This window comes from Ambystoma mexicanum, chromosome 6q, assembly GCF_040938575.1.
Source record: "Ambystoma mexicanum isolate Mex_15411 chromosome 6q, UKY_AmexF1_1, whole genome shotgun sequence".
NCBI lineage: Eukaryota > Metazoa > Chordata > Amphibia > Caudata > Ambystomatidae > Ambystoma > Ambystoma mexicanum.
In genome coordinates, this window is record NC_090937.1 from 795758376 (window position 1) to 795777329 (window position 18954).

General features: G+C 46.7%; 1 protein-coding gene across 1 annotated transcript in view; it reads right to left on the bottom strand.

Annotated features, from left to right (window-relative positions):
- Positions 1 to 18954, bottom strand: part of CTSO (cathepsin O) — a 320201-nt gene that overhangs the window by 71088 nt on the left and 230159 nt on the right. The window lies entirely within an intron of this gene.

Here is an 18954-nt window from a genome sequence, read left to right on the forward strand (position 1 = left end):
GGATGGCATGGTTGACCATGTCAAAGGCAGAAGAGATATAGAGTAGGATCAGGACAGAGGGGTGTTTAGAATCAAGATTGGAGCGCAGGTCTTCGCGGATGTTCAGGAGAGCAGTTTCCATGCTTCTGGCTGCTCTGAAGCCTGACTGATGGTCATGGAGACACCAACAGAATCAGTGTGGAGGTTAAGCTGGGAGATGGCCAGCTTTTCCAAGAGTTTGCTGAGGAAAGGAGCGATAGAGATTGGGCGTTAGTTAGCCGGGAGTGAGGAATCGGCAGTGGGTTTCTTGAGAAGAGAGTGCACGAGAGTGCTTAAGAGGGGAGGGGAAGGCCCCATTGGTGAAGGAATGACTGCAGAATTTCGGCCAGAGCAGGAGCGAGGGTGTCAATATGGTTGTTCATGAGAACAGGGAAGGACATGTTTTGAAGAGACTTTCATAGATCGGACTTGGATAGAAATCTGGTCAGGGGAGAACAGAGGAAAGAAAAGAAGGGAGGAGAGGCGGCTGAATTGGGGCCGGAGGTAGTGGCGAGAGAAGCTGGAACGGGAGGAGAGGACGAGAGGGTGGACAGGATGTTCTGGGTTTTAGAGATGAAATGAGAAGCCAGGGCCGTGCAGAGTGCCTGGGAGAGGTCAGGAGAAGTAGAGACTGCAGCAGGATTGGCCAACTCCTTGCAGATTTTAAAGAGTTTGGCCGAGTTGTTAGATGCAACAGAGACGCAGGCTTGGATATGGGCTCACTTCTTAGTGCGGACAGAGACCCGGTATTGTCTTTGGAGCATGCGACAGGCCAGTTTGTCAGAGGATACACAAGAAGCCCGCTATTTCCTCTCAGCAACCCTACACTTGCATTTCACGGTGACAAGGTCAGAGGCGTACCAAGAGGTGGACTTGCCGTTTGGTTTCAGGCGGATCCTCATGACAGGGGCAAGAACATTAAGAGTATCAGAGATAGCAGAGTGGAGATTGGAAAGGGCAGTGTCAAGGGTGAGAGTCAGTCGGAGGTGGAGGAGGGGGGTGAAAGTGGCATCGAAAGCCTCAACTGACACACGCTTCATGGGCTGGATGACCGAGAAGGTAAGTGGTAGTGCTGGAGCTTGCTTGGCCTGTGGGGTAGAGAGGGAGAGATGGGAGGAAAGAAGAAAGTAATCACTCCAGGAGAGAGGAGTGGTGAGAGGGTTAGAGAGGGGGAGGTCCAAAGAGATGAGAATGAGCATGCCCTGCAAAGTGAGTCGGGCCAGAGGGAAGAATACAAAGTGACAGTCACAGAGGTCACAAAAGAGTCCACAGGAGGGACAGGAAGCTTCCAGGTGGATGTTGACATCTCCAAGGAGGAGGAGTTGTGTGGTCGAGGCTAGGAAGGAGGAGAGGTCTGCCCACTTTGAGAGGAAAGAGGTAATCTGACCAGGTGGCCAGTAGATACTACCCACAGTGAGAGAGTGGCCAGGAGAGAGAGAAAGCCTGCAGACCAGATATTCAAGGGAGGTGTAGGCCTGCATGGGAATGATAGAGGCAGGAATCCACTCAGGGAAGATCAAGGCGACACCCCCACCGGTGCGGTTGGCTCTGGGCGTGGAGAGGATCTTGTAGCCACCAGGGAAGAGAGAGTCAAAACTTGTGACAGAGCTGGCTGTGAACCATCTATTGGTGAGACCAAGGACATCAAGGTCATGTTCTTCAACGAGATTTCAGAGGAGTGTTTGACAGCAGAGCGAGAGTTAAGAGTGGCGAGGTGGAGAAGGTTGCCGTCCTTGAAGCACTTCAAAAGGTTCTCCCTGAAGAGGGGTAGGAAGAGCCCGAGGGAGGGCAGAGGAAGTAGTAGAAGGAGGGTGCTAGAGTAGTGGCAGAGGGTAGGGGCAAAGAAGCCGAAGAAGGGAGAGAAGGGATATCAGAAGCAGAAAGCAAATTGATAAGGCATGCAAAACGTCTGTCAAAGAGGAGGAGGTTGGCCTGAGGGCCTTGAACCAAGATGGTGTCATTCCTGTAAACATTAATGATGACCTTAGAGGAGTGGATGGAGGCAAGGAGGGCCTTACACCGGGTGCCACCATTAATGGGAGGGGAGGAGTAAGGCGAGAGCACAGAGATTACCTCTTAGTGTGTAGCACAACCGAAGAATCATGTAGGGCAGATTCAATAACATCATTACAATTGCTTGCAGAATAAGGTTACAAAGTACACAAGGGCAAAATGAGGTATTGTCAAAAGGACAAAGTGTATTTGGGACACAGAATATCAGAAGGAAAATTAGTAACACCAGAAAGAGCAGCAGAGGTACAGAACACACCACAGCCCCTTAGAGTGAAGGAAATGCAGCAGTTCTAGGGATTGTGCAAGTATTGTAGAGTGTGGATATTTAACTATTATGCAAACAGAAAACAAAACATACAAATGGATCTGAACGAAACAGGAAAAATGATGATTGCCCCTGCGGAAAAATAGGAGACATGATGGCTTCTACATCATTAACAGGAGTACTATCGAATGCTGGAGGAACTGGGAAACCTGGCCCTCAGCAATCTCATATGGATACCAATGAAAGTGGCACGAAACTGATCTCTTCTGAAGTTGATGTGGAGAACCCAGCTCCAACTTCAGCCAACACTCCAAGCCCAGAAGGCTATCCCGAGACCCAGGGCCTATGTAACCCGGGTAATGCTAGTGATCTACCATCGGCCCAAGACAAGTGGAGAAACCAAGATTCACCTGCCTCCGGAGAACTGTTCTCAATTTTCAATCGACAGAAAGCAGAGGCTGCAAAAAAGAACAGCGCAAGTAATCATACAGTAGAGAAGAAATCGATAAACATGAAAAAAAGAAAACCTCCAAAGATCGAATGTGCAATCCTTTTTAAGGAACATCAAAGGCTTTAGCATCACCACAACTTGTAATAAAATATGCAGAGGGAAAGCAAACACTGGTACTCATAACAGTACGAGCCCTGCAGCTGCTGAGCAAAAAAACTGTAGCGAGGTAAGAAAAATTACCATAGCTGATGACAGTATCCCTGGGGATTTGGTATACCTCTCGACAGATGAAATCAGTGAAGGGGACACAAGTGAAATGATCGAGACCACAGATAACGAAACAAAGGGGGTTCCTCGGCTATCAAGTGCATCTATAAATATAGTCCTTAGCCCGCCTTTGAGCGAAGGAAGGCTGATGGCCTATGCAGAATCAAATGAGATGCTCCCCCAACTCTGTAGCTCCTCTACCACAAAAAACTATCTGGTAAGTGGAGAACCTATATCCAGAGGTCGAAGATGCATCACCATCGAACTGGGAAAACAGGATGACATCGCCCCGAAACCTACGGGGGAACTTCCAACCAAGTTTATCACATTAGAGGCCAAAAGAGCTCTAATTGTGGCTGCTCAGAATCACAAAGGCAACGATTCGGAGCTTGTGTCTCGTAACTTGGATCCGAAGAAAGATGAGCAAGAATTTCTTACTCGAGACAAAAAGAGTCCTAACGGTCACTGCGAGGCACAAAGAAACTCCTAATGAAAGACCAGAGATGAGGAGCATTGAGTCTAGAAAACACGAATCAAATTCGCGACGAACAAACAAACGCCCTTCACCCATGCGAAAGATACATTTTGACTCCTACAAACCCAAGAGGGAGGTAACTCAGACAAACGCAAAGGCTGATGTACCATCCGCCAAAGGCGCAAGTCGGCAACCTCAAAGTGAAAAAAACTGTGGAAATATCTCTTACGGCTGGAGCGAAGAGAAAGAAAAAGACGGATTGATATTCAACTGGAAAAAATGTGATGATGCTATTCCATCACTTACCACAACTAAGAACTTTGGTCTCTGAAGACATTCAAATCGTGGAATTTGAAGATGAAAACAAAAATGATCGTGTCATTTTGCATATAGCGTCGAAAATCATTCACGATTCGCTATTGAACATGTGCACTACCCTGAATTCCTTAGGGTTTGATATCAACTAAATATGCGAATCAAAGTGGTAGGAGCAGCCCAAGAAATGTGCCTTATCATCAGAACAGCGACATGCCACATTTAACAGCACTATAAATCAAGCTGGAGAAGGTAGGTCTATCTGCAAGACTGACGCACCTAACAAACAGAACAACAGTGAAAGATGAGCCACCGAAAAGAATCTGATTAAAATCACGATCGCCAAAGCGGATACGGAAGCCACGAAGTGTTTTTCTCCCTCTGATAAGGAACATGACTGGACCTGGGTCGCCAAAACTATCAACAGTCGAAAGGAGAGCTAATGCTTCAAGCCCGGTGAACCTGGAAAAATATGCATTGCCTCCTGTAATACAAGAGGCCATATGCATCTCTTTGGCAATATACAGAAAGAACTAGAGGACATTGATATTCTATGTCTACAAGAGACGTGGTTAATGAAGATGCCAACTTCAGATGGCTTTGAGATTGCTTTTAATCAAGCAACAAAGGGGATTAAAGGTCGTCCCATGTCGGGGTTGCTCACCCTGGTTAAAAACAAAAGTGGCGCATGCATTCTAGCAGCCAAAAATGTGTCGCCATACATACAAGTAGTCAAGATCAAACTCTCGACGCATCCGGCAAAGGCTGAGAATCTGATGATGCTGATAAACAGCTATTAGCTACACGCTACAACGCAACTTGAAAACTTCATTGAGCTAATTTCGGAAACAATCTGTAACATCAGGCACAATGAAAATGAGGCTAATTTTTTGATTTGTGGCGATCTTAATATAAACTGCCTACAAAAGATGACTAGAAATGACCAGGATGATGGGAAGATCCCTGGTGACTCAGCGGCGGCACCTTGATTACATGAAATGAAAGCATGGAATCTAAAGATGCTGAACGGAGAAACCCCTGGAGATATCCCAGCGCACTTTACTTGGCAAAGAAATCAGTTAAGATCAACCATTGACTATATGTTTGTCACCGAAGGAATGAGACGTGAAGTTGTGTCCTTAAAAATAACTGAAATGGAGTCAAGTGACCATTGTATGCTAAAACTGTACCTGAAGATAAATCAAAGAAAAGAAACAGCAGTTTTCCCTTGTAAGGACCTGGTTATAGTACCTGGTTGTAATAGGCTGCGGTTAAACATAACCAAAGTATAATCACTACTAAAATCGATGAAGAAAATGCCAGACGCCGAGAGAATTGAATATACTACTCTTCGAGAGGCGTATCGAGAGATGTAAACTGCGAGATTGAAGCCTGACTTCGGAAAAATACATGCATGGGATGGTGAAATTGCCATCAGGAAAAAAGAGTTGAACAAAGCAGTAAGAAAGCTCAAAAAAAGTGCCAAGCCAAATCATGGGAGTAAGGAAAAACAACTAAATTGGTTGATCAGTCACAGACATGTTATGCTGCAAAGAGACGCAGAATTAATGATGGAAACTCTAGCAAAAAGAAACACAAGGGCGTTCTGGGACTATTTGAACAATATCGCAACACCTCAAGGTGCCGTCATAAATAATATGGTGTCTGGAAAAGCATGGGTGGAATACTACTCTGAAACATTCTGTAACAAAGACATAAATCCCGGCACACCCTCAGATCTGGGAAGCAAATGGTCAATCAAAATCGATAGAGGATGTACACAGAAACATCGTAAGACTCAGCACGTTGAGAGCACCGGGACCCGATGGGCTCACAAATCAAATCCTAAAACAACAACCTGGACTATGGGCCGACTTCTGTTACACCCTATTTGCATCGATTTTGCAGAAGCGAAAGATCCCTTCCTCTTGGCGGAGCGCCATTGTCGTACCAATCTTCAAAAAAGGCAAATGCACAGACCCCAAGAACTACCGTCCTATAGCACTCCTGGACGTTGTGGGGAAAATTCTCGCAACACAGCTCCAAGGTCAACTCTTAAAATGGATCCGGAGAATCAGAGCGATACGATCCTCGGCAAGCAGGATTTGTCAAAGGTGTCGGATGTGGCCTGAATTTGACCATTATAAATTTCCTAAAGATGGAAGCCATTCGACAAAACAAAAAATCTACTTAGCATTTGTCGATCTGTCTAGTGCATTCGACACCATCGATCGTGAAATAAAAAGGCTAAAAAAAATAAGCCGAAATGGAGACTGAATAATGGAAAACTGAGATGTGTTAAAAAGGCTAAATATCTTGGAATGTGGATTAACAGCAACATAAATGACGCCCCTTGGGTTGAGAATGCTAAGCAAAAAAGCAAACAACTAGCATGCCAGGGAGTAATTATAAACAAAAAATATGGGAAATTCTCCTTGCTGCCTGTCTTGGCCCATTATAACCAGAAAGTGATACAAACATTAATTTATGGTGCAGAAAGTGCACTAGGAGTATCTGCGATCCTATGGTCCCAACTAGAAAATCAGTATTGGAGGCGTGTTCTGCAGCTACAAAAGGGAATATCCAGTGCGTGCTTGCGATACGAACTCAATCTGATATCCATGAACACTCAAGTGTTGTGGAACATGCGGTCTGTATACAGAAAAATAATCATTGACAGACGTACACCCCAGTTTGACATACTATGGGATGCAATGAAAGGAAACCCCAAATCCCTACTGATAAAATGGGCCAAAGCTTGCGGAAACCATCTTGCTGAACTGGGCACTGACCAGGAGACACTGAAAACCAACCCGAACTATGTGAAAAAAAAAACTATGGGAACGAGACTGGTGCGCAACAATAGACGACAGAAATCGTCAAAAGCTGATGGAAGATGCAGCGATTCAAGGGAAAAATCGTAAAAAGCTGCTGCAATATCTGGTGAAAACCCTGAATGCCAGACATAGGAAAATGCTCATGAAATTCAGACTCAATCTATTTGAAACGAGAGTGAGTCATGCTCTGAGATTCCGAAAACCGGCAGCGATATCGAGCTGCCGCTTTTGTAACAACAATCAGGAGACCTTAAAGCATCTCACGTTATATTGTGCTGGACTGAAAGATATGAGAAGGTTGCACTTGGGACAAGTAGTTAAACAATACACCACCTTATGCAGAGAAGAGATGTGGTTACAATTTGCCAACCGTCGAGAAAAAGATGTTTTTGGTCTAACAAACTTTCTACAAAAATTAGAAACTATGCTAACATCTTGAACTGAGGAGTGTGGAAATAAGTCAGGAAGTGGGATGTGTTGAACGGACAGAGAAGCTGGAATAAGCCAACTGCGAAACGTAGCCAATGGAAATCAACCTAGAGGAATCTGCACGTCGAGAGCCAAAACTGAACTGCCTGAAGGAGACTTGAGTCTTGGCAGGTGGTGGTGTCCCATCACGGGCAAAATGCCTCTGTGAAGCAGAGTTTCGGGCTGTGCTTCCTCACTTCTCTGCCTTTAAAATATGATGTATGGTAGGATAAGAAATCCTTTTCAAAAAGTTTGCATAAACTAAATGAAATAAATAAAAAATAAAAAAAATAAACTATTATACTTACAGAAAACCTCTACTGCAGGGAATAAAAAAAGGTACAAAAAGGAAGAGAGAAAGGAGAACTGATCAAATGTTTCTAGGAACTCAAAGATGCCATAAGCAACGCTCCAGTATTGGCAACTCCTGATTACACAAAGGAGTTTTATCTGTTCACATTCTAATGGACAAGTAATGACTGCTGAATTGGCACATGCATACATCACTAGGACACAACACCCCTAGCATACTACAGTGGCATATTAGATTCAGTAATAGAGGGCAAATTCCCTTGTGAATAAGCACTTGCTGCTGCAGCATTAGCCATTGAAAAATCAGCAACAATCACTATGGGGTGTTCAGTAACTCTATATGCAGAGCATGCAGTGTTCACAATTCTTGAAACATCCAAATCCACTCTGACCGCACAAAGGGCCTCAGCATTTGTAGTGATTTTGTCAGGCTCATCCATTCACCTTGTGCGATGCTGCACTGTAAACCCTGCCACATTTATCACAATACCACTTAAGGAAGGTGAGGAGTTGCCTGATGGTGTTACTTTTAGTTGATGGTCATCAACGATTGATCAGGAGACTGGCCAGGGACACAGAGGTGCAGCAGTAGTGTGCTTTGTAGATGGGGAATATGAGGCTGTAGTTCAGAAGCGATTACCAACACATTACTCAGCTCAGGCTGCAGAGCCGATTGCATTTATTGAAGCATTAGAAGCATCCCAAGGATGCCTGTTGAAAATGAACACTGATTCCACATACGCCACTACCACTGTACATTCACAGTTGTACAGGTCAAAAAGAAAGGGGGTTTTAAGATCAGATGGCTGTTAGGCAGAATCCTGTGCAGCTCCCTTAGGGAACACTGCAAAAAGATTAAGACTACAGGAGTAAGCAGTAAACCCAATTGGTAGCAGTCTGCACCACCCAGATTTACCTGGTAGCTGTGGCTGAGCAGTCAGACTTCTCTCAAGAAGAGTAGGGCATTATATAGAGTATACACAATAGGGCTAAAAACACAGTAGAGCAAACAAACACTGACCAGAGCTTTGTATAAAAGTATATAATTATTTATTTAAAACACACTTTAGGCATATACTAGCACTCTAAATCAAAAGCAAGTTAAAACACAGTCAGGTAAAGTATACACACCTCCCTTGATAACTATCAGACAAGTCAGAGTTAAAACACCACGATTTGTTAAAACAGATGTGAGCAGGTAACCTGATGGCACTCCAATAGTTCAGTTAAAGGGAGAGAAAAAGGCAGAGCATAGAAATAAAACAGGTCCCAACACTTTTAGGAGTTCTCAGCAAGGGAATAAAGGCAGTATATACTGTAGAGCCAAAGTTCATAGGCCAGGCCAACTTTAAATGGAGCAAAGCGAAATGTGCACAGGATCACATGGTTTAAAATGCACTAAAAGTCTTTGCAGAATGTTCAAAAGAGGTTGGGGCGATTCAAGAAGGTAACGTTAGACTGTCTGGGGCCAACCCAGTTGGAAAGCCAAGGATTTAAGGGTCACCTTGGGTAAACCGAAGAAAGATAGGCCAGGCAGGACACAGTACCTTAAAGAGAGAGGAAGCTCCAGCGGTGGCAGTTGTTCCTGGCAGTGCTTGCGGTTTGTTGTTTCGACCAGGGGAAGAGAGGATCTCGTCGAGGAGGAAACGTGGAGTCGTTGCACTGCACAGGGATGAAACCAGCCACGGAATTTCGTCGGTAAAAGATGCGTTCCTTTTATTCGCGGTCAAAGTGGTGAAGCTTGGCTATCTGGCCGCCTGGGTGCTTGGCACGGGCGATTCGACCAAGAGACGTCTTTGGAAGGTGAAAGGGGTGAACTGGTTGGTCCCACCAGCTCAGAGGAAGAAGACTCGTCCAGCAGAAGATCTTCTCTTGTCATCGGGAAAGTGGTGAGGTAGTTGCAGCAGGACTTCACCGGTGGTGTCGTCATTGCAGATGGCTAAGCTTCTTCCCTCTTCGGATTCTTAGGTCCTGTGGCGACCTCTGAAGTTCCAGTCCCAAAGGCTCTGCTTTTATGCAGAAAACCCCCCATTCAACAGCCTAGCTGTCACTCAAACATGCTAAGTGGTGAGCCGGGTGGCTCACCACTGGCCCAATCAGAACAGAGTGTGACTTGAGTTGCTAAGGCAACGCAGTCCAGGGTGCCAATTCCCCTCCCCACCCATCCTGTGGAACCCAGAGTGGCACCATTTGGAGGGCTTCTGTGGAGAAGCCCGCCAAAAGTGGATCAAAGGGCTCGACCTTGGTCAGAGTTACAGAGACAGACACGAGCACCATTTTAGAAAAGAGTTCTGGCAAAAAGACCCAACCGTTGATTTAATATTAAATAAATAAACGGGCGGTATCTTTAACATTGCACCAAAAAGGGGTGCGTTAAAATCAATGGGAAAATCCCATAGAGAATATTCCGGTGGAATATTTTGCGTGGTAACCACTGCCACCAGCCAGAAACTTGACAAGGGGGGACAGGAAAGTGCCCCCTTGAATACAGACCCAGGGGCAATATAATGAACCCCTTCCAGTACTTCCACAATATGGTGGTTTGTACTGGTTCTGTTCACAATTTAGGACTAGTAAAGTCAATGGTGATGTTTGGGAGTCACTACGACACCCCCGTGTTACTGCACTGAGGGTGCTGTGTAACACACACATAAAAAATAGATGATACCCTATAGAGTAGAAGGAAAACCCCATAGCCCATAAGCACACAAAGAGTCAAAGACATACCTCAAATCATGCCTAAGAGTGGGAGGAAAAGAGTCTCACTCTTAGCAGGAGAAAAAAACAAACACCAAAAATCCAGCAAAGCTGCTGGGGGACTCACTAGGTTTGGGAAATTTGCCTTATAATAGAATTCTCCCCAACAATGGCTCACCTGTACAGCATGTGACGTTGTTAGAGAGATTGATGTATGCCCTGTCGAGCCCAACACTAGTAGCAGTAGTTTAATGTGCTGCCCACACCCAGAATACTGACTCCTCCTCTCTTGGCAATGATGCAGCAGATAAGGCCATCAAAGAAGCAACGTATCACAGAGAGCCAGATGTCACTGCATTAACTTAGGCAACCAAAGGTTACCATAACTAATCCTATACACTGTAGTACCAATTACACAAATAATTGAAATACAAGGTCAGGTGCTCCACGACGAGAAAGGCCTTTGGGTCAAGCAAGGTTGCTCACAGTCACTGACTGATTTGGAGGCAAAACAATTCAGGTAAGGTAGTAATGCTACATGAGTTTCTCAAGGTTGCTTTTGAGCAGCTGTAATAACCAGAGCATGTTTCCAAACAGGACATTGCTGCTGACAAATCTGGATTGTTCTCAACTTGCAGTAATTGCAGGAATTCCTCAACACGTTTGTAGCAAATTGCACAATGTGTCATCTTTAAAACACTGGCCAGGCGCTTGGGACGTTGCATGGCACATTGCCCCATCCCATTGGGCCTTTCTGGGAGCTTCACATCGACTACGTGGATATTATAAACAGGTGCAGTAATTATCGTTACCTTATTGTTGAATTGTGTCCATTCCCCTGTTGGGATGAGACTGGGTACCATTACAAAGGGGTAGTATTTCACACTGAGGCTGATGTGCACTACCCTGAATCAGACAACATGTGGTATAATCACATATGGAAAGTGGGGAGGGAGAAGTCAAACAAGAACTGCTATGTATGCTCTTTGATACCTCATGCGACTGGCACATACAAGCTGTTTATACCTCAAGAAATGCCACCTGTTATAGCCCAGTGTTTGGTACACTTGGCCCTGTGCAAAGTTTGAAATCTTTTCCAAGGGCACACTGTCCACGCTTTAATAATGGACAGCGACAAAGAATGTGCCAAGAAGAGACAACAAGCTTGATGTAAAGTAAGACCATTGCTGAAGATGGAGGGACCATTGTTCTTCAGCAATAGATGGGTGGCAGGAGTAGTGAGCTGTGTAGTTGGGGGGGCTTACTGGGGTGTCTGGAGGATGTGCTGGCACGTGTAAAATGCCCATTCTGGTCCTGGAAGTAATATTGATGATGTAGTAAACCACGTGTATAGGGGAGTGGGCTTAGATTAAATGTGGCCAATCAGTCCAGGGACTATAGGGAAACATTACAATTATAATTGGCTTTTTATAATGCGCTTAATACTGAAGAGGTTTCTAAGCGTGGACCCGGGATTTGCACCTGTGTTGCTCTGCGTTGTCTTGCTTCCAAAACGAGCACGTTACCACTGAGCTATATTACCCGTGCCTGAACATCAGCATTGTATATAGGCAGTAGGTGGAGGGATTATGCTGTAACTCAATATTATGTTAGTATTGTTCATTATGGCCTATAAAAGATGTAAACCTTTGAAAGGGAGCTCTGTTTGGTTCTACGGGACCGTTTGAGACCTTTTTGCATATAATACACCTTGTTTTCCCTTTTAAAAGGGGTGCAGTGCTTATTTGGCTTTTTTTATTATTTCTCATCCAGATATTCGGGTCACTTTCGCTATGATCCTAAAGGATTCTGGCAGCAATGTTCTGTCTGCTAGCTTGATGGTATGTTTCTTCAGAAGTGAATTTCAGTTTAGATTGTACTAGCCCACTTACAAGAGAAGAGTGCAATAGGAGATGCATGTTTTGTGAGAACAATGACAAAAACTGTAAATACTTGTAAATACTGTAAATGCCCTGAGGGAAGCTTGCATTGTTTAGCAGACCATTCCTTTGGGGATTTGACAATGGAGCAAAAACTTCCAATTAGTGGTGATAAGAGACAGAATACCTAGAAGGGTAGAGAACATTGGTGTCAAGGGAGGGAAACATGCTACAAGTTCCAGATGGATAATATGCATTATTTACTGAAAAAATAAAAGTAATTTTGAGTCGACTTGAGTGGGCTTTCTTCAGTCACTGGTGATTTGCCATCATCAATGATTTTAAACATTTCCTTGGGATACTTTGAGTTTTTAAGATGCAGTCATAGAAATAACATGTTTTGCTATTAATGATTTTTTTGTTTGTAGAATTTATGTACTAATTTAAGTTTGAATTTCAATAGCTAGTGATATACCAGGCTGAAGCAGTTTGGACTGCCCAATTGGTTTAGTTTTGTGAAAAGGCACAATCCATTTCAGAGATGGCAGATGTACTTGAGGCTTGAAGGTCATCAAGATCCATGTTACGGATAGTAGGATGGATAAGGTGGGTAGAACAAAAAGCATGTGGAACAAAGGATTTCTGAATAACCAAACCCTACTTATGGTAGAAAGATATACCAACAGGTATTGTTACTGTTTGATTGGGTTAAAGGTTAGAAAAGAAAACAAATGATCCCATTGATCACACCATCTAAGTATTTCTGGTGGGTCTGCATATATAGTATTCATACGGCATCAAGCTTAAGATTGTACACATTGGTATGACCATTAGTTGGTTCTTTAAACAGCTAAGGCTCCGAGCTCATCCATTGAGTTTAAAAAAGGAAGTTGCCTGGGAGTTACTTGGGTCACTGAGCCACACATTGAAGTTGTTAGTGATTCCTCGTTGGGAAGAAGATGGGACAAACAAGTAACAGAAAACTTTTTAATGGAGGACTCGACAGGGAAAGGACAGTATACAATAGGTTCTACAGAGGTGCAAGGTTTTAATATACGTTTCCAATGCAGAAGTGCCATGTTGAGGTGTGAGGTGAAGAGAGCTTATTTAATGGGAGGTACTCCTGCTAAATGGGGGGCAACTCAGTCTCCGATCATACTAGGAAAATACTTCGGCCTGAAAAAGGTGGATTTTACACGTGCAAAGTGTACACAATGATTAGGTTATGAAATTGGCAAAAGTTCAGACTTTTGAGCTCTGTTATTTTCCTGGTGCTACATAATTGATCCCAGAACTATTGTCACTTCCTACAAACATTGTAGTTTTGACAGTATTATACACACTGGTTGCAACACTTACAGTGATATCCCTGAGGTTTGAGTTTGTTTTGCACATGCATGTGGGAAATACATTTACATATATCTGTGAATTATCAATTATGTAAGGGTTTTCCGAAATCTGTATTGCCCACTCTTTACCCCTCCCTTGCACAAATGCCCACTTTTGCTGTTAGGACTGGTTTTGGAATCGTTTTTTCAACACAGCTGTAACTTACCATGGGCCTCATTACATTTCCAGCGATAACCGTAGCGGTGATACCGGCGGGTTGCTGCCAGACCCGTAATGATTTACCGGCGCCTGACTTCCTAGTGCCAACGGGGGATTACAACTCTGGCTACCCAGAAACTCAGACGCCGTTAGATTTGAAGTCCCCATTCCCATAGAATCCAAAAGGACTCTATGGGAGTGGGGACCATGGAAGCACCGGCACCATTAATAATAATAAGGGATAGATGTAGCAGGATTAATGGAAACACAGATAGTTTGATTTTTGGGGTGAGCGCAAAACTTGGCACTTCTCAAAGGTATTTCTTTGTCTAAAGTGAAGATGAAACATTAACTGAAAAAGCCCATAGTATGAGTCAAGTTTCAATGATCTGAGTGCAAAAGGATGGACTTCAACTATCTTGAAATGTACTCTTTTCTAAAGAATACTTCTGTGCTCTAACTGTATTGGATGTAGCACCCATTTTTCCAATTTGCTATTGGGTAATATTATCAGAAAATGAAAATGTCAAAGTGATCGGGCCAAAGGAATGGAAATGGGGGAAAGCCGTAACCAACTCAAAAATACAAAAAAAATCAGTTTAACATTTGTCTGCTATACAACTGTGGCCCTGAACAATTCTAGCCAAATTCCAGGTGCCAAGATCGGGATGTACTTCATGAAAAAGGCATGGAGTAAGCATCTTAGCATCTCGGATTCTAAAGGTTCAGTTGACAAGAACTGTATAATGCACAATACAAACCTGAAACAATGACAACTTCTAAGCACAGATACATGGTGATTATAATAATAAGAACATATAGCTAAATTCTAGTTAAACAAATGAGTGAGGAAAAAAGAGGAATAGGTTTGACTGGCATGATCTCAAAAGTCAATGAGAAAAGTGAATGTGTTAACATTCGAAAATTGGAATGTTTGCAGTTCCTTGGTAGACAATGGGCCTCATTACAAGTACTCCGGTCCGGAATTAACACTGCCGGTAAAACCATACCGGCACCGTTTCCATGTCCGCGCAATCATGACCCGCGGCCCCGGTAATAGCACCACCCTAAACCGCCACCGCGGAAATAGGGTTCCCGTTAAGTCCGTCTGCACGGAAACCCCTCCGTTACCGTCAACACGAAACACCGTAAGCATCACAACTAGCGCGGACACGTAAATACCGGCAAAAAAATGGCGGAAATACCGTGATCACGGTGGCGGAACCGCCGCCACCGCGAACATGGCGTTATACACTGCCTGCTGAACTGAATCAGGGCACAGGTGCACCAAATCAGCCCAGCTGGACCTAACAGGCCACTGGGAGCCTACAAAAGGGCCACACCCAGCCCAACACAACACAGAACCATGCAGGCAGCAGGTCTAGTAGCACTGGGACTGGGCCTACTCAACCAACAGGCAGCACTGCACATGGTGGCAGTAATGGCGCAGAGGAGGAGGCGCAGGCGGAGGAGGCGCAGGCGGCAACCAGCCAACCCTGCAGCTATGGCAAACCCCATTGCCCAGCCAGCCCGACCCCGCCGCCAGCCACCAATACCACGCATCAGGGCCTCACCCTGGAACCTCACCCCAGGACAGATCCACACCCTATACCGGCTGGACCGTGCAACAATCCTGCACATCACCGCCATGATTGAGGACAACATCAGGAGCCTAATTGACACCCCCACCGCCATCCCCCCCCTCTTGAAGGTTGTCTCAGTTCTGCATTTCCTTGGCACTGGCACCTATCAACACACGGTTGGTGAGCTGCACGGCATATCACAACCGTGTTTCTCAAAAATCCTGGTACAGGTACTGGATGCCCTGTTGCGCCATGTGTCGGAACACATAGCCCTACCCCGCACCCTCCCCGAGGTCATTGCCATCAAGTTGGCCTTCCATGCCATAGCAGGCATGCCAAATTGGATAGGCGCAGTTGACTGCACCCACGTCGAGCTGACAGTACCACATGCAATTGAGGCGGTGTTCCGCAATAGGAAACAGTATCACTCTTTGAATGTCCAGATGGTTTGTGATGCCATGCAACTGATTACACACTGCTGCGCACGTTTCCCAGGCTCATCACATGACTCAATGGTACTGCGGAATTCCACGTTGTCACGGTACATGGAACGCTATGCCGGACAAAGCACATGGCTATTGGGTGAGTACAGCTGACGATGCTACAACCCTGTCGGAGTGGTGTGTGTGTGTCCAGGCCAATGAGCATTGTGAGTGTGCCGCTGTGACCGCACATGCATCACCCCCCTTCCATCTACCAAATACACAGCCGATGCCAAACATCATGAAGGAAGACATGACAGGGCACCACAATGTGCCCGTGCACACGCTGCCACAGCCAATCCCGTCACTGTCCCATGAACCCTGTGCCACTGCAGACACCCACCCTCAATTGAAACACTGCCCCAAAAAGCATGAGAGGCGTGTAAATGAGACGACGTGTATTTACTACTTCCGTACAGTGGAGTCACTCTGCCATGTGTGGACAGCACTGCACCATGACATGCACACAATCAAATGTCACCCGCAGGGCACAGTAAACATGCAAGTTGATGTGTAGGCCCATATGCAGTCAGCGACATACCTCGTGATGCCCAAGACATACCTCCATACACTGCATGGTACATATGCATGAATGAATGATGATACACGAATGCACAGCAGCAGATGAGGACATGATGCCACAAACACTGCCATGTTCCCCCATCTACATCCCATGTAGGTGATGCGGGATATGCACTCACGCCATGGATGATGACACCTGTACGGAGACCAAGGAACAGGCATGAAGAGGCATACAATAGGGCACATATCCGCACACGTGGAATGATTGAGAGGACATTTGGACTGCTGAAGGCCCGTTTCCGCTGTCTGAGCAGATCTGGCGGATCACTGCTGTACAGCCCAGTGAAGACGGGCAAAATCAGGCTCGTATGTGCCATGCTGCACAATATATGCCTGCGCAGGAACATCCCAATGCCACCAGACGCAGATGAGTAAGATGGGGATGGGGATGGGGATGGAGATGGGGATGGGGATGGGATGGCACCGCCTCCCCCTGGGGGTCCACATGATGGCCAGAGAGCACGGGATGCCCTGATTCGCATTTACTTTTGAGTCACAGCACATTCACAGAAATGCACAAACATGGTGACGACAATGAATTAATAGTTGCACTGCTAAATAAATGATCAATGTCCACACATGTATGTCTTGATTTGAAATGGTGATGTATTGATGTAATAACAACAGGGAAGAAGGTGCATTGGTTAGGGAAGCTGTACACCCGGGGCCACCCACCACCCAAACGTGCCCACCCCCACCCAGAGCCCATTGTCCAAACCCCCAAAACTACCTACCCCACCACCCAAACGTGCCCACCCCTCTCACACCCTTGTAGTCCACATGTGTCCTGCACTGCCCCACACACATGCCATCACTTCCGTGTGTGCTTCTGTGCCTGTGCAACCTTGCCCGAGGGACCCGTTAGCCTACTCGAGCGCCTCCTTGGACTGGAAGTAGTGGAGCTGGATGGGGTGGTAGTGTTTGATGGGCCAGAATCTGGGATTGAGGGCATCCGTGCCAGATTTGCCTGTTGGCCAACCAACATGGCCTCTACAAGCCTGGAGGTGTGGTCGTTGCCCTCCCGCACATGGCGTGCAAGGGTCACTATGGTGCTCGCAAAGCGTCCAATGGACCTCGACAGGCGACGCACTGAGGCGCTGTAGCTCTCCCTCTGCAGCCTGGATTCCTCTAGCTGCCTCTCCACCAGCTGGGTGAGGGTAGCCTGCTGGTCCTCCATCCGCTGCATGCGGGCATTCAGTTCGGCCATGGATGGGGTGGGCGACCTCATGGGACTCCCCAGTGAAGTGGGGCTGAACCCCAGCTCATGGAAGGAGCCCAGGTCTTCCAATGTGGGCATCTCCCCCTGTGGCCCCGTTTCCGAGTGCTCTTGCGGGGCACTGTTATCACTGCAGGCCGCCCCCTCTGCAGTGCTGCTGCCTTCGGTGTTGTGTTGGGTGGCCATGATAGGTTCCCGTGGCACCTGTCTAGACTCAGCCAGTGTGGCGACGGTGGGGATGTCGGTGGTGGTGGTGTGCCGCACATCTGTAGTGGCTGGTAATGTGGCCAGAGGTGCAGAACTGCCGGCAGCATCCTCCTGTGTGGTGGCGGTGGCTAGTGTACTTGCCGATGCAGATAAGCTGGCCTGTTGTGCAGTATCACTGTCACTTGAAACGGCTGTGGGGACACAAAGGGCATGCAATTAGTGTTGTTGTGGGGGCAGATGGGTGCATCACATGCGTCATTAAGATTGTACATTGAATAGTGTTAGTCACATGCATCTGATTGCTGGTGTCTGCATTCAGTGATATTGGTTGCCATACGGATCATGATGGGTCCTTTGGCCCACACATGCACTGCCTGGGGGGGGTTGTTAATGGGTCCTTTGTCCCACACATGCACTGCCTGGGGCGGGGGTTGTTAATGGGTCCTTTGTCCCACACATGCACTGCCTGGGGGGGGGGTTGTTAATGGGTCCTTTGGCCCACACATGCACTGCCTGGGGGGGGGGGGTTGTTAATGGGTCCTTTGGCCCAGTACTCACAACTGCATATTTACATGTGGCATTCATGTTTGGGCACTTACCGGCATCTGCAGGTGGGCTCACTCCTGCCTCAGCCTGCCCGATCCCATGGATTCCCTCTAGGTGGAGGACGCTGCTGCAACGCTCCTCCCATGCTTGCAGCCTCAGTGGGGAAGGGGGTCCTCCGCCTGTCCCACTGCTGCGTTGGCGGTGCGTGGAAATGAGGTTGCGTACCCTCAGCCTCAGGTCGTCCCAACGCTTGTGGCAGTCCATCACGCTCCTCACTGCCACGCCCACGGCGGTGCACTTGCGTGCAGCTTCGGCCCACACCTCCTTCCTCCGCTGCTGTGTGGCACGCCGTTGGTCGGCGCTGAACAGCATCTCAGCATTGTCCACAATGTGCTCCACCAAGACGGTTAGCTCTGCCTCGCTGAAGCGCGGTTTGCGCTGCCTCTGAGCAGGAATCCTGGCAGACATGCTGGTGGTCCCTTTTGGCTTCTCAGAGTTAGGATTGTGCTTGTGCTGGCTCTGGATGGCAATGGATTGTGCTTTTATATGATGGCCGCCTCTCTGTTTCCTGTTTTGGCGATCATGGTATTTCCGGTTCCGTGTCCGTGGTGGCGGAGGCGGAAACAGGTTTTGCGCCACTTGTGGCTTCGTTATTTCCATTTCCGTGGGGTTTTCCGTGACAGCGGTAACAACGTTTCCGAGTCCGTGTGGTGCGCGCGACCGACAGCGTGTAATCGGACGGTTTTTCCGCAACCTTGCGGACACGGAAACGTTTTTACCGCCGTCACGGAT